This window comes from Meles meles, chromosome 6 (assembly GCF_922984935.1).
Source record: "Meles meles chromosome 6, mMelMel3.1 paternal haplotype, whole genome shotgun sequence".
NCBI classification, from domain to species: Eukaryota; Metazoa; Chordata; class Mammalia; order Carnivora; family Mustelidae; genus Meles; species Meles meles.
In genome coordinates this window covers 69313208-69326452 of record NC_060071.1, presented here as the reverse complement: position 1 = coordinate 69326452, position 13245 = coordinate 69313208, and positions in this window count along the sequence as shown.

The following is a 13245-nucleotide window of genomic DNA, read 5'->3' as shown; positions in this document are numbered from 1 at the left end:
TTAGTGGTTATATTGCAGGGTTATCTCATCTTCTTTATACATCTTTGTTACCCTGGAAATGCGTATCAGGAGGCCTTGCACGTACTGGGTGTCCAGTTAGAATTGCTGATTGGATTTCCTCCAAGCATCACTGGCTCAATCCATGGAAATAAAACCTAAACTCTGCTAAGCATACTTCTGGGGAACTTGCCTCCCCCTCCCTCCCAGTCACCAGCATTTACCCAGTTTCTCCTTATTCTACAGAGGCCAGATTCTATGTTCCTTACCTCCTTCAGCACACACAATCATTTCAATTATCTAACCAACCTCAGGCTGCCTTTTCTCCTTCCCTGTGTTTACTCTGCTTAGCTAGAAGATCGCTGGCAAATTCAAATTTGCATTTTTAATCAGGTATTGCATCAGAGTTTTATTCTATTATTCTGAGTTCCTCTTACATTTAAGCTACTGCTGGGTGTAGGGGTGACAGCATAAATGTAAATAAGAAAGTAATTTGCTTTTATTCATCTTAGAAAAAAATGCCTAAGCCTTAGAGAATCTCATATGAAGCAATACCACTTTTTCTTCCTTGCATGGAAATGCTGCTAATTATTTTTAAGGTAAAAACAAAGGTTCTTCTAGGGCAAAACCATCCTGATTCCAAGCCCCTTCTAGGAACAAGCATTATTAAAATCGAGTTAGAGCTTTTGCCCAGGGTGCATTTACAGAAGGGATGGAATCGGTGCATTTCACTTTGCTCCTTTCTACTCTGTCCCACAGTGTTCCTCCCCTATGCTCTTGTCCATCACAGCTGTCCCTAATCCTGGAAAGGGGTGTCTGTCACACAGAGCTTCTGTAGCCTTCCAAGTTTCTCTCTTAGCTTTATTTCCTATACAGCTTGGTTCCGCCCACCCTCAGGTGTCTGGCCTTCCCTGTCACCCAAGTGCACCACACAACCAACTGAAAATTCACCAACGTTTCCTGCCTTTAGTCTCACTGTTGCCCTCTTTAGATGTCTGGCTCTGATATACCATCCCACAAACACCCAAAGTGAGCCTTTGTTGCTCCCTTCTCTCTGTCTCACTCCCAAGTCTGATGGCCCTTGAATGATCGATCTTAGGATGAACCTGAGAATCTGATCATTTTAGATGGAATACAGATGATCTCTGCTCTTCAGATTAACAGAGTACATGAAGCGCACCCCAAAACCATAAACAGAAAGGCAGTGAGATACCCAACATTGTGGGAAGTTGATGAGGTCTGCAGGGAGCCGCTCTGCAGGAGCTGAGGGAGGAGATGAATATCAAGACACAGGCTCTACCAGCTCTGCTGGTGACTAGTGGTAGTTCTTTGAGCCAGTTATTTAGCCACTTAGGCTCCATTTTCCTTCCATCCAAAAAATGAAGATACTATTACCTCTGGGCTATCCTAGTGAACAAATAACAAAAAGAGTTGGCACTCATATTGTGTGTCAAGCACTGTGCTGAGTGTTACATATATTTTATCTTTCACTCCTCACAGGATCCACAGGAGGTAGAAAGGTGGATACTATCCTTATCCCACCTTACAGATGGAAAGGCTGGCGTGATCGGCTGTGGAGGCACTTTTTCAAAGGTGGTGCTATGTCGTATTTGACCAAAATATTGACTTAGAGCCATGAAAAGTGAAGCTAAGAAAGAATCGCTGTGTGGTAAATACGTGACAAGAACAATAAAGAGAACAAGGCAACAGAGCCAGGACTGGAGCCAGCAGACCCTGAAGGGTTGGGCGGAGGGAAGTGCCAGTTGGGCAGACTGAAACTCAGGACAGGCAACTGTGGGAGAGTGCACAGAAGGGCATGAGTGTAGAGCTGAAGAACACAACTGTGGCCTCAGGCTTGCTCTGTCTCAGTCTTATTTTGGTCAATTATCAGCTACTTTCAGGCACTTCACCTTTATTAGATCTACTTCATTAGATGATTATGGATAAAATGCGTGATAGAATGCCTGATATACAGTAAGTGCTCAATAAATGCTTAATCATGTGACTACACAGTTTTTCTCTCAGCAGGGAAGATCAAGAGTCACAGCAGCCGCAAGTCATTGATGTGGAAATGAAACTGAGCTGTAGGGTTATGAGATTTGTAACAATCCAAAGGAAATAGTAGAGGGACAGAAGTGCAGGTCAGGGTTCCTAGAACGTGAGCTGACATGTTAATGGACATTTGCAGATGGCTCCAAGGGTGACCTCAAACTAGGAGAAAGTTCAGGGGAAGAAACTGCAGTTTCCTTTCTTTTCTGTCCTTTTACTACACACACACATACATACCCCGTATGAGTGTATATTGAAATTTTCTCCTTCTGTGGCTGAACAGATTTGCTTCCCACCTCCTCCCTTAGGCTGTCTTCACGTTCAGGACAGAGCACTAACCCTTTCCTCTACCCTGAAACATGCCTGGATTGTTGGCTTGCAATCCTGGCAAAGCAGAATGTCCCAAACAGCTGATAAACAACAGGCAGGGCCGCTTTGCTGGTGGACATTAGCGCCAATAATCAGTAGTTGCAATGGTGCAGAATGCTGGATGGGAACCATCTGTCTAACAGGTAAGTTTTAATGGGTCTGATTCTTAAAGCACAAGTTAGCCTGTATTTGATGGCTCAACACTGGCTAGCTCCCTCGGTTTTCCATTTCAGAACAGGGACAAAGACCATAAGGATTTAAAGATTTCTTGAAGATTAACTTCGCCAGTGTGGTTATTTTTGTTACTCCCTAGCTATTTTTCTGTAGTGTTTCGCAATAGAATCCTTAAAAGAAAATGGACAGGGTGTTTATTTCAAACATATAAGGGAGGAGAGGGGGAGAGTGGGGCATTTGGATCTACTTCACACACTGTCTACTCTGTAGAGGAATTCCTTCGTTAACACCAAGCTTCACCAGCCAAGGAGTGATTGGGGACCCAGTCTGAGGACATCACGTGAGGAAGAAGATGAAGGTGGGTTTAAGGTGCAAAGGAGGAATTTCTCTGAATTTTAACAAAGAAGATGGAGTTAGCGGAACTTTCTCTGGTCACAGCTCAAACTAGCTACCAAATTTGCTGTCTCTATTCTTCCTGCCAACATTTTAGCTTGTTTTTTTTTTTTTTTTTTTTTTCTTCCCAAATTCCAGATAGACAGGCTCTAAAGTTCTGAAGAAAGAGTTTCTCTCCACTCTGGATCTCTACTGTCTACTGGGTTGAAGCTGTACAGACAGCTAGAAATTTGCATCTCTATCATTCCTCTCCGACGCCTTCTTCAAAAACTCTTGGACTCATTGCCTCTGGCTGACTTCTTACATTTCAGATGGAACTTCATTTTAGGAAAGACTATCATTTCTTGTGAACAGCAGACTTTGTTCTTTCCGTGTGTGTGCCTTTTTACCTTTCCTGGCGAACGATCTGTAGGTGACAGGAAGACTTCGTTTTCCCTCCAGCTAAGTGAAATCATTAGGAGCATCTTCAAATTTAGAAAGCCCTGATTCCTTACAATTTCTAAAATGATTTATTTTTCTGGGTATTCTTAGTAAAATCATTTTTTTAAAGTCACTCAAAAGTTATATTCATTCAAAACTGTTTCCTCTGGTTTTATAGTTTTTAAACTGTATTGGACTACATATACACCCCCAGGGAAGTCTTAAATATTAAGAGTAATTTCCTACCTCAAGTAAGGGGAGAGTACTAAGCCAGATCAGATCATTGCCTCTCCGACTTTGCACCCAGGGGCCCAGAGGCTGCCTTTATTCCTGAAATTAACTGTGACCGAGTCTGAAATGTAAGCCAAACTAGACTGGAGTTAGGATTGCCTGTAAGGAGAGTGCAGGGTTGGGGAGCGCTTGGAGGTGAGCTATTCTGGTGGGTTATGGACTGAGGACCATCGTAGAGGCACAAGGGGTCACGATGAGGTGGGCCACCACCAAAGGAAGTCTTGCTCAGAGGTTTAGAAGGGCACCTTTCATGCTGCGTCCCATTGTAGTTGACCATTTCGATGTAGAGACATGGTGATGATTCAAAAATGCCAATTATTAAATGCTCAGTTACTTTAAACAGATATGATCATTCTTTCTTCATTCTATTGATAAAAGATAAACTGAGGCACATTAACATTTTCAAGAGTTGATTTGAGGTTCGAAGGAGACAGCGCCAAATTGAAAGGGGTGAGGAGTGCTCTACCAGTAGGAGCTAAGGGACAGATGTCTGTAGAGAAGACCTGGAGGAAGCAAGGAAATGATTTGATTGGCTATAGCTTAAGCACTTGCCATATTTTAAGAAAGCCTTCCTGGCTACTTGTGAGTGGTTGCGAATGCATGATGCTGGCTAGCTTTCTGGTTTGCTTCCCCGGGCTCCCAAGTCATGAGAGCCACCTCAGTCTAACGACCTCCCTGTCTGATAACTTTAAAACTATTCAGAGATGATGTGATGCTCAGGGATGCTTGTTGTGCCTATTTTTCAGTAATTAGAAAGGATACCTTTTTTAAAATAGTGGCATGAAATTGGTTCTATTAAGATGCCTTGCTTTGCTTTAGCAATTACCCAACGAGGGTGAACCCAAAGGGACCAAGCCTTTGTGGAAACAGCTTGAACGGGACCAGTGACGAAGGGGAAGGGGAAGAAGAAGACCGACTCGACAGCCTGGGACAGGTCATCCCTCCTGCATTTGCCCTTGCTAAGTCATCTGCAGGGGAGGATGTGCCCAATTCTCCTTTCACTTTTATACCAGCTCTCATGCCTGGCTCTTTCCTTACGGCTCTGACCACTTCTCAGTCTTCTTGAATGGTTTGTCCTCTTTTTTAGAGAACATAAACGTTGACATCCCCAGGGTTCTGTTCTCACGATGCTTCTTTTTCACTGTGGAGGCTTCTCAAAGCAATCTCAAACACCGCAGGGATTGTTCTATCAAGCACACACCTGTAACTCCCAATTCCATCTCTCATTCGACTTTCCATCCAGCCTCATACTTGTAACTCCTAGTAGACAGCTCCACCTGAATCATTTGAAAAGAACTCTTTCTCCAAACTAAAACTATCATCCTGCCTTCCGTGTTTCTTCTTCTTCGTCATCAGTATTTGCTAAAGTATTTGTTCCCCAAAGTCTGTGTATTCTTGACCCCATTGGGCATTCCCCCTGGCTTTCCATCTCTAGAATTCCCAAATCTAACCCTTCACCTCTATTCCTACCTCCATGGTGGCAGTTTTTATTTTCGTTATCTCTCACCTCAGTTAATTCAGTGACTACATCCGTGAGTTTCATGCTATAAAAAATAATTTCTTTAGGAAGAATAACTTTTGGTTTTACTCTTGTTACAAGAATAATGGGAGTCAACTGTTGACATTTTAGAAAACAAAGATTAAAAAAAAATGAAAGAGAAAAACCACTTAATATTCCACCACACAGAAACAACCACTAGCTATTTTAATGCATACAGAAAGAGAGATATACAACACAAGCTGGTGCCTTCGGTTGAATTACCCCAGAAGTGGACTCTGAGAAAAGATTTGAGTAGGAGTATCTTATTTAGGAGGGGATTCCAGGAAGCAGCAGTATGAGCCAGGGCACGTGAGCCAGAGAAGAAAATAGAGCCAAATGGGTGCAGTAAGGAACAAATTACTGGTATGGACCCTGGGGCTCCATTCCACCAGAGATGTCTGGGGATCATATAGAACATGTTTGAGTTGCTTAGCCCAGGGGCAAGAATATTTATCCATCAACTCCTTTGTTCCCGTTTAGCTGAGATCCGCTTCTGAGAGGTTAACTCTCTGGAACTCTGACCTGTTCTGTATATGGGCCACACACACTCAGGTAACCTTAAAGTCCTTGGGCGGAGAGTGGCAGGTGCCACTGGCATGTAGAGAAAGGACGTGGCAGTGGGAAATGGAAAGGACTTTAACAATATCTGTTGGATAGTCTTCTGCTTAAAATCTTTTTGTGGTTTTCCATGGTTTATCCAAGGTTCTTCTCTTAGCTCACAACCTCTGCCCTCTATCTGTCCTTGGAAAATTATCTTCTACCTCTGAATCTCAGTCAGCCACACACACTATGTGCAGTTGCTCCCACCTGGCTTACCAGCCCTTATTCAGCCTAACAAACATATCTTCTCCTGCAAGACTCAGTTCGTGACGTATCTCTTCCATGATCCTTCCCAGCAGTCACCTCCGTGTGTTCCCAACAAACATTACATATACTGCATTATAACCTTCTTCTTTTGTATTTTTTCCAAAGAAAATGTATGTCTGTAAATTATAAAATTGATACTTCTCAAATTTAAACAGAAAAAGAAAAGAAAGACAAAAAGTGCAATGAAACTCCACCCGAAGAGAGAAACATCTTGAATATCTTGACAAATATCTTAGCAGACATTTTAAAATTTTTCCACAAACACACATGCAATCACACAATTTTATCTAAATAAAACCATTCTCTACTATACTTTTTTACAATCTATTTTCTTACTCAACAGTATATCATAACTTTCTCTCCAAGCCAGTAAATGTAGATCCATACCTTCATGTGCAAAGTTTGAGTATAAATATGTACTCCCATTTATTTATCTAAGCCTCTATTTGTGGGTCATTGCAGCTGTTTCCAATAGTTTGCTATTATAAGCAACCCTGTAATGGCTAGACCCCATGGGCTAATAGCTTATTTATTTGTGTGTTTCTGTCTATTGGCCTACAGCTTCTCCAGGACATGCCTTTGACTGCTCACTCTTCTACTTTCTTCCTCTAAGAGGAGAGCATTTTCTCCTTTGCTTCATAGTTTTCATGCCTTTTGAAAATCTTTTTCTACAAGGTGAAAATAGGCATTCACAATCCACTAAAGCATATCCCTCATCTTGTATTACCCAATTAAAATCAAGGAAAGCCTCACAACACTTTAGGGCAGTGGACTTTAAATGTTTTTTGTTCGTGACCTACATTAAGAAATATGTTTTTTATCATGAATCGAAACATGCTTCTATATAAACAAAAGTTCACAAAATAATATTCTTACATGTGCAATGTGTCTGATATTTTTTGTTCTATTTAATTTAAACATTATTTTAAATGAATATACTATCATATGTATTTCTTTAAACGCAGATGTAGTCCTTTAAATTGATTTCATGAGTCACTAACGAGTTGTGACCCCATTTGTAAAACTCTCATGTAGGGTACCATCAGGAGCGTGGAGGTGTGCTTGTCCTGATAAGGGAAGTCTGTGTTCCGTGGTGGCTGACCAATCAAGCAGGGGAATCCCAGTCCCAGTCCCAGCCCCAGGGCCATTCCAGGTTTCCTCCCTCCGCCCTGCCCCACCCGCTGGGGCCACAAGAGTGGCACAGATACAGAAGTACAAGTGTATACACTACCCCCTTTCTTTGAGCTAGGGGCTCAGGCCTTGGGAGATGACTCTCCTCTGAGCCCTTCGGCATTAAATAAACCTCCAGTCCTCCAAGATCTCTGAGTGCCACTTGGTCCTTTGGCCAGGATCCAGTCCAAGTTCCATAACAGTCCTGCTGCCTTTTTCTTTACTTTTTGCTTTCTCGGTTCACTGTAAGTATGCAACTATGAAATAATATTTTCTTCTCTTTACTGCCTGAAGTTGTATGTGTGTTTTAAGATTTTATTTATTTATTTGAGAGAGAGCAAGAGCACAAGCAGGGGTGGGGGCAGAGGGAGAGAGAAAAGCAGACTTCCTGCTGAGCAGGGAGCCTGAATCATGGCTCAATCCCAGGACCCCAGGATCATGACCTGAGCCAAAGGCAAATGCTAACTGACAAGACACTCAGGCGCCCCTAAAGTTTTGTGCTTTATTTTTTATTTATTTACTTTAAAGATTTTATTTCTTTCTTTGATAGAGACACAGCGAAAGGGGGAACACAAGCAGGGGGAGTGGGAGAGGGAGAAGCTGGCTCCCTGCCAAGCAGGGAGCCCGATGTGGGGTTCTATCCCTGGACTCTGGGACCATGACCCAAGCCAAAGGCAGCAGCTGAATGACTGAGCCATCCAAGCACCCCAAGTTTTATGTTTTAAACACTAATCTCCACTATCCTGGAAGCCACTTGCAATGCATTTTCACTGACAGAAATGGCTTCTGGCAATGAACTTTTCAGGGTTCATACACATATGCCAATCAAAATTTGGGCATCATAGTTCTGCACACGTGCATGTGTATGCACACATGCGCGTGCACGCGCACACACACACGAGCATGCGCACACACACACACACACACACAGGGTGGTCCAGGAGAGGCAGAAACTAAAGCATAGGAAATAAGAGTCCCTGCCCAGGAAGTAAGTACATTCTAATGGGAAAAGAAGAATAAACCAATTTCAGAATGCTTGAAACCTCGGATACTCTAGAGTCTGGGAGTGAGATTTGTGCTGATGTCAGAGGCTTCAAGTCAGGCTTCCAAGGTCCTAGGTTGGCCAAACTTCCTCCCACCTGGCACAAAGGGCAACTACTGCTTGGGCCCAGTTTTCCTTCATTGTTGAGAATCTACCTCAACTTCCTCTCACCCCTAGCATGTGAAAGCTCATCCTCCAGCAAGTCCTCTTTATGAGGACCGACGGGTATCCAAGCCTCCTTACCGTCTTCCCCACCAGCCAGGTGAGCCTGATGGGACTCCCCCCCACTAGGGAGCAACTTTTCCATTCTGCTTTCTCACCTTCACCTACTCATCAACAATTACTTTCCAGAAAAGGCACCTGAAAAAGTTATGAGGGTGGCAATCACATGTCCTTTTTGGCCCTTTCCTTTAGCTTTCATTTTGAATGAGAGTCCTTGGAGCTAAGGGTTGCAGGTGAATAACCTTCAAAAGGACCTTCAAAAAGAACCACAATTCAGATCTTGGGTGCCAACAGAAGTGAAGCCTTGAGAGAAAAAGTACTCTACCGTTATAGGAGCTTTTAAAAATATTTTCTGTTGTTTATATTTTTTGCTGATTTATGCATCTTCTTGCTTTTAGCAATTTTAATCAGGTACATAGCTGGTATGTATGTATAAACCAATCTTTTAATGTAATCAATTTATAATTGAGCATCTGCTGTGCTTCTAGTAGTTACAGGGCATTATTCAGGGTTCTGGGAGAAATACAAAGAAATGAAGAATATGTTCCTGGCCCTCAAGCAAAAAAAAAAAAATGATTCTGTGGGAAGGGAAATGTACATAAATATAAAAAGAAAATGTGCCGCAGTTAAAACCAAAGGCAAATTAAGAGATTTAGGAAATCATTTCTTTAGGAATCCAAAAGCAGGTATTATCAAGGCAGGCTCCGTCTGGGGAGATAAAATTGGATCTGAAAGATGGGAAGCGTTCCAATAGTTGATGGCCTGGAGAATAGGTCCTGGGCAGCAAATAGAAGCAAAATAGCAATGAGGAACTCTGGTGGATTTTGGGGGAGCAGCGGTTAAATCCTGCAGGTGGCAGAGGGCTCCATAACTACCCTGAAGATCAGGTTGGGGGCTGGACCACAGAAATCTGTTTAAGGCCTAATTTTGCTGCCCACTTGGGTTATAAAGACCTAAATAAATCCTTTGGATTTGCAGTTCATCATCCTGTCCCCCATTTTTGATGAATTTTTGAGTGCTGTCTCTGAGCATGTATTTCCAAAAGCTCTCCAGACAGCAACCCATGTTCGGTGGCTCAGTGCAGAGCATTCCTTGGAATCCACAGCAAACGAGAGTGGAGAGCAAACGTGAACAGTGCTTAAATGGCAGTCACGTACAGGTTCACTTGATACTGCTTCAGGGACCCACGGTGTTGTTTTTACATCCCTCAGCTTTTCCTGATAAATTAGTTACACTATTTATAATACACAGCCAATAGTCTAATTATAAGAAGTTTTTCCTCTTGCATGGGGAAGGCAGCATAATATAAAGGAAAACACATCTACATAGGGCTTGGAACAGACCAGGGTTTTGCAGTAAACTCCCTGTGCAACCTTGGGTAGGTCACTTTCCCTGAGCCAAATAATCTCACCTATAAAATGGGGGTAATGCTCTCGATCTCATAGTGAGCATAAGGCTCAATTTGAGGAAAAGAGAGACAAAAGGAGTTTGTAAACTCTCAATCACCAAGTGTCAGTGTGATTCTTTTGTTCCCTTGCTACAAGGCTAGTTTGTTCCAATGGTGAATGGGGGATGCTACAGAATTCCATTGTTAACATTTTGTTTCCTTAAGTCCAAAGCAGTGAATCTGAACTTTATTTGGTTAGAGATATAACTGCAAATGTTAACAAAAATGAGATAACTATGGTTTACTAGTGCTAGCTGTGTGGCAGGCACTGGTTACGAGATTTGCACATTCTTATGCAATTAAGCCTCATAACTCCAGCGGGTGGGCACTATTATTATCGCCACTTTGCAGATGGGAAAAGTGAGGCTCAGAGGAGTTGGGTAATTTGTCCATTAAGTCAATGAGCCGATGGGGCGCCTGGGTGGCTCAGTGGGTTAAAGCCTCTGCCTTTCGCTCAGGTCATGATGCCAGGATTCTGGGATCGAGCCCCGCATCGGGCTCTCTGCTTGGCAGGGAGCCTGCTTCCTCCTCTCTCTCTCTCTGCCTGCCTCTCTCCCTACTTGAGATCTCTATCTGTCAAATAAATAAATAAAATCTTTCCAAAAAAAAAAAAGTCAATGAGCCGAGATTCCAACCCAGTCCATCTGGCTCTGAAGTCCGTGTTCTCAACCACACCTCTTCCCTAAGCAAACAGAGATACCCACATTTCATAGTTTCCCTAAAGGTGAGTGGATCACAAATATAAAAGTCCAGCTGTGAAGGAAAAGAATGGTCCACATTTAACGTTTTTTTAAGGTTTTATTTATTCATCTAACAGAGAGAGAGATCACAAGTAGGCAGAGAGGCAGGAAGAGAGAGAGGAGGAAGCAGACTCCCCGCTGAGCAGAGACACCCCCCCCCCCGCCCCCGACATGGGCCCGATCCCTGGACCCTGAGACCAAGACCTGAGCCAAAGGCAGAGGCTTAACCCATGGAGCCACCCAGGTGCTGCTGCATTTAACATTCTTTAAGGTGGAAGATTCAGGGGCACCTGGGTGGGTTAAGCATCGGACTCGATTTTGGATCAGGTCATGTTCTCAGGGTCATAAGGTCTGGCTCTGCACTCAGTGGGGAGTCTGCTTGAGATTCTTTCTCCCTCTGCTCTTCACCCCCACCCCCGCCATTCACTCTCTTGCTCTCTATAAAATAAATAGTGAACATAGAGGCAGAGGGGGAAGCAGACACCCTGCTGAGCAGAAAGCCAGTCGTGGTGCTCAATCCTAGGACCCCAAGATGATGACCTGAGCCAAAGACAGATCCTTAACTGACTGAGCCACTCAGGTGCCCCAATAAAGAAATCTTTAAAACAAAATAAAATAGAGCACCTGGGTGGCTTAGTCATTAATCGTCTGCCTTTGGCTCAGGTCATGATCCCACCGTCCTGATTGAGCCCTATATCAGGCTCCCTGATCAGCAGGGAGTCTGCTTCTCTCTCTCCAGCTCCTCCATGGTTGTATCCTTCTCTCACTATCTCTCTGTCATAAATAAATAAAATCTTTTAAAAATAAAAATAAAAAATAAAGCGCTCACCTTATTAAACAAAATAAAAATAAAATGGATGATTCATTTATATTTTCCCTAACATTGTAGCTGCATTTTAAGAGATATACACAGAGACCCAAAATGTCTATTCCTCCCTTACACCTGCACATCCTTTTTATCCTAATTCTACACGACTGTGTTGGAAAATGTTAAGGCTGGAGGTCAGTGTGTTCCACTGTGCCTCCCAACCCATGAGCCTTCCCTTCTGTCCCCCCTGGCCAGGCAACTCCCTGCTGGGAACAGCATGAATGCTCAAGGTGTACTGCTGCTCAGTCCTTAAAAGTGAATATTGTTTGGATGAATGTTGTCCGACTTCAGAAATTAAAGTCTCTCCTCCAGAACTGACAGCGCAGAGCTCTTAGGAAGGATATTTAAACCACTTCCATAGCCCACAGGGAAACTTGGTACAGAAAGAACCACACCTGGAGTAAATATAAAGCGTTCAAAATGGCCCCCAGAGAGCAGTTTTCAGTGGGCCAACACTCCTTACCAGAATGTTCCCTCCACGAAGAAGATGCTTTAGAAGGCAGATATGCAAAAACACAACATCATGCCCAAGGTCAGTGACCTAGAGGAGGCATGAGGCTGCTGGGAGGTGCTGGTGGGGGTCTCAGCCAGAGTAGGGATTCTAAGATCCCAACTTGCATTCCAGAAGTTTTTGGATTACATGTGGCTGGTTCTCATGTAGATTTTACAGAATGCTAAAAGGGAGGATTTCAGCCACACACAACGCAACACTCCTATTCCTCAAAAAGCCATTATGGAAGAATTACCACACTCCACAGAGTGTTGGCTCTTTACCTTGACATCTCCCCAGGTAACATTAAAAACATGTCATCTATAAAATCGAATGACATTTGTTTTAAATGTCCTTTCCTGTTCTCACTTCTTTTTCTTCATGAAAAATAGAGTACATTTAATTGTGTGGGGGAAGGGATGTGTCATGTCTGCACGTGAGCAATACAAGTGTGTGAGGGAAGTGAGGAGGCAGAGGCAGGAAATACACCCAGCTGGGCTGACAGCCGGGAAATCGACTGTCCCTGTCATCAGCAGCATCATCTCCATGTTAACATTTGCATATATTTTTATCACTTCATCCTTATCATAACCTTATCAAGTGGATGCTATTATACTCTCATCCAAAACTAAATTACTAAATATCTTTTTTTTTTTTTAAGAGGGAGAGAGAGTGCATACCTGTGTGAATGGTGGGGGTAGGGACAGAGGAAGAGAGAGAATATTAAGTGGGCTCCATGCTCAGTGTGGAGCCTGTCACAGGGCTCGATCTCACAACCCTGAGATCATGACCTGAGCTGAAATCAAGAGTGGGATGTTCAACCGACTCAGCCACCGAGGCGCCCCTGAATTACTAGATATCTTGTCCCAAGTTAAATAGCTAGTTATTAAGAGTGATTGAACCCAGGCAATCTGGCTTACAGCTACTATACTCTGCTCTCAAATCAACCTACTGTTTCTTAATAGATATTTACTCATGTGAAATGGGGGAGAGAAGGAACAAGTTCTTATTGCATACCTACAGCATTAATTTAAATTTAATGACAGATAGTTTTATCCTTATTTTGATTCCTGTTACACTGTTTCATTTGTAAAAATAAAAGGTTAAGTTTAAGTCAGGTGTCGAAGGTCACTCCATTAGGAAGTAATGATGCCAGAATCCAGGGA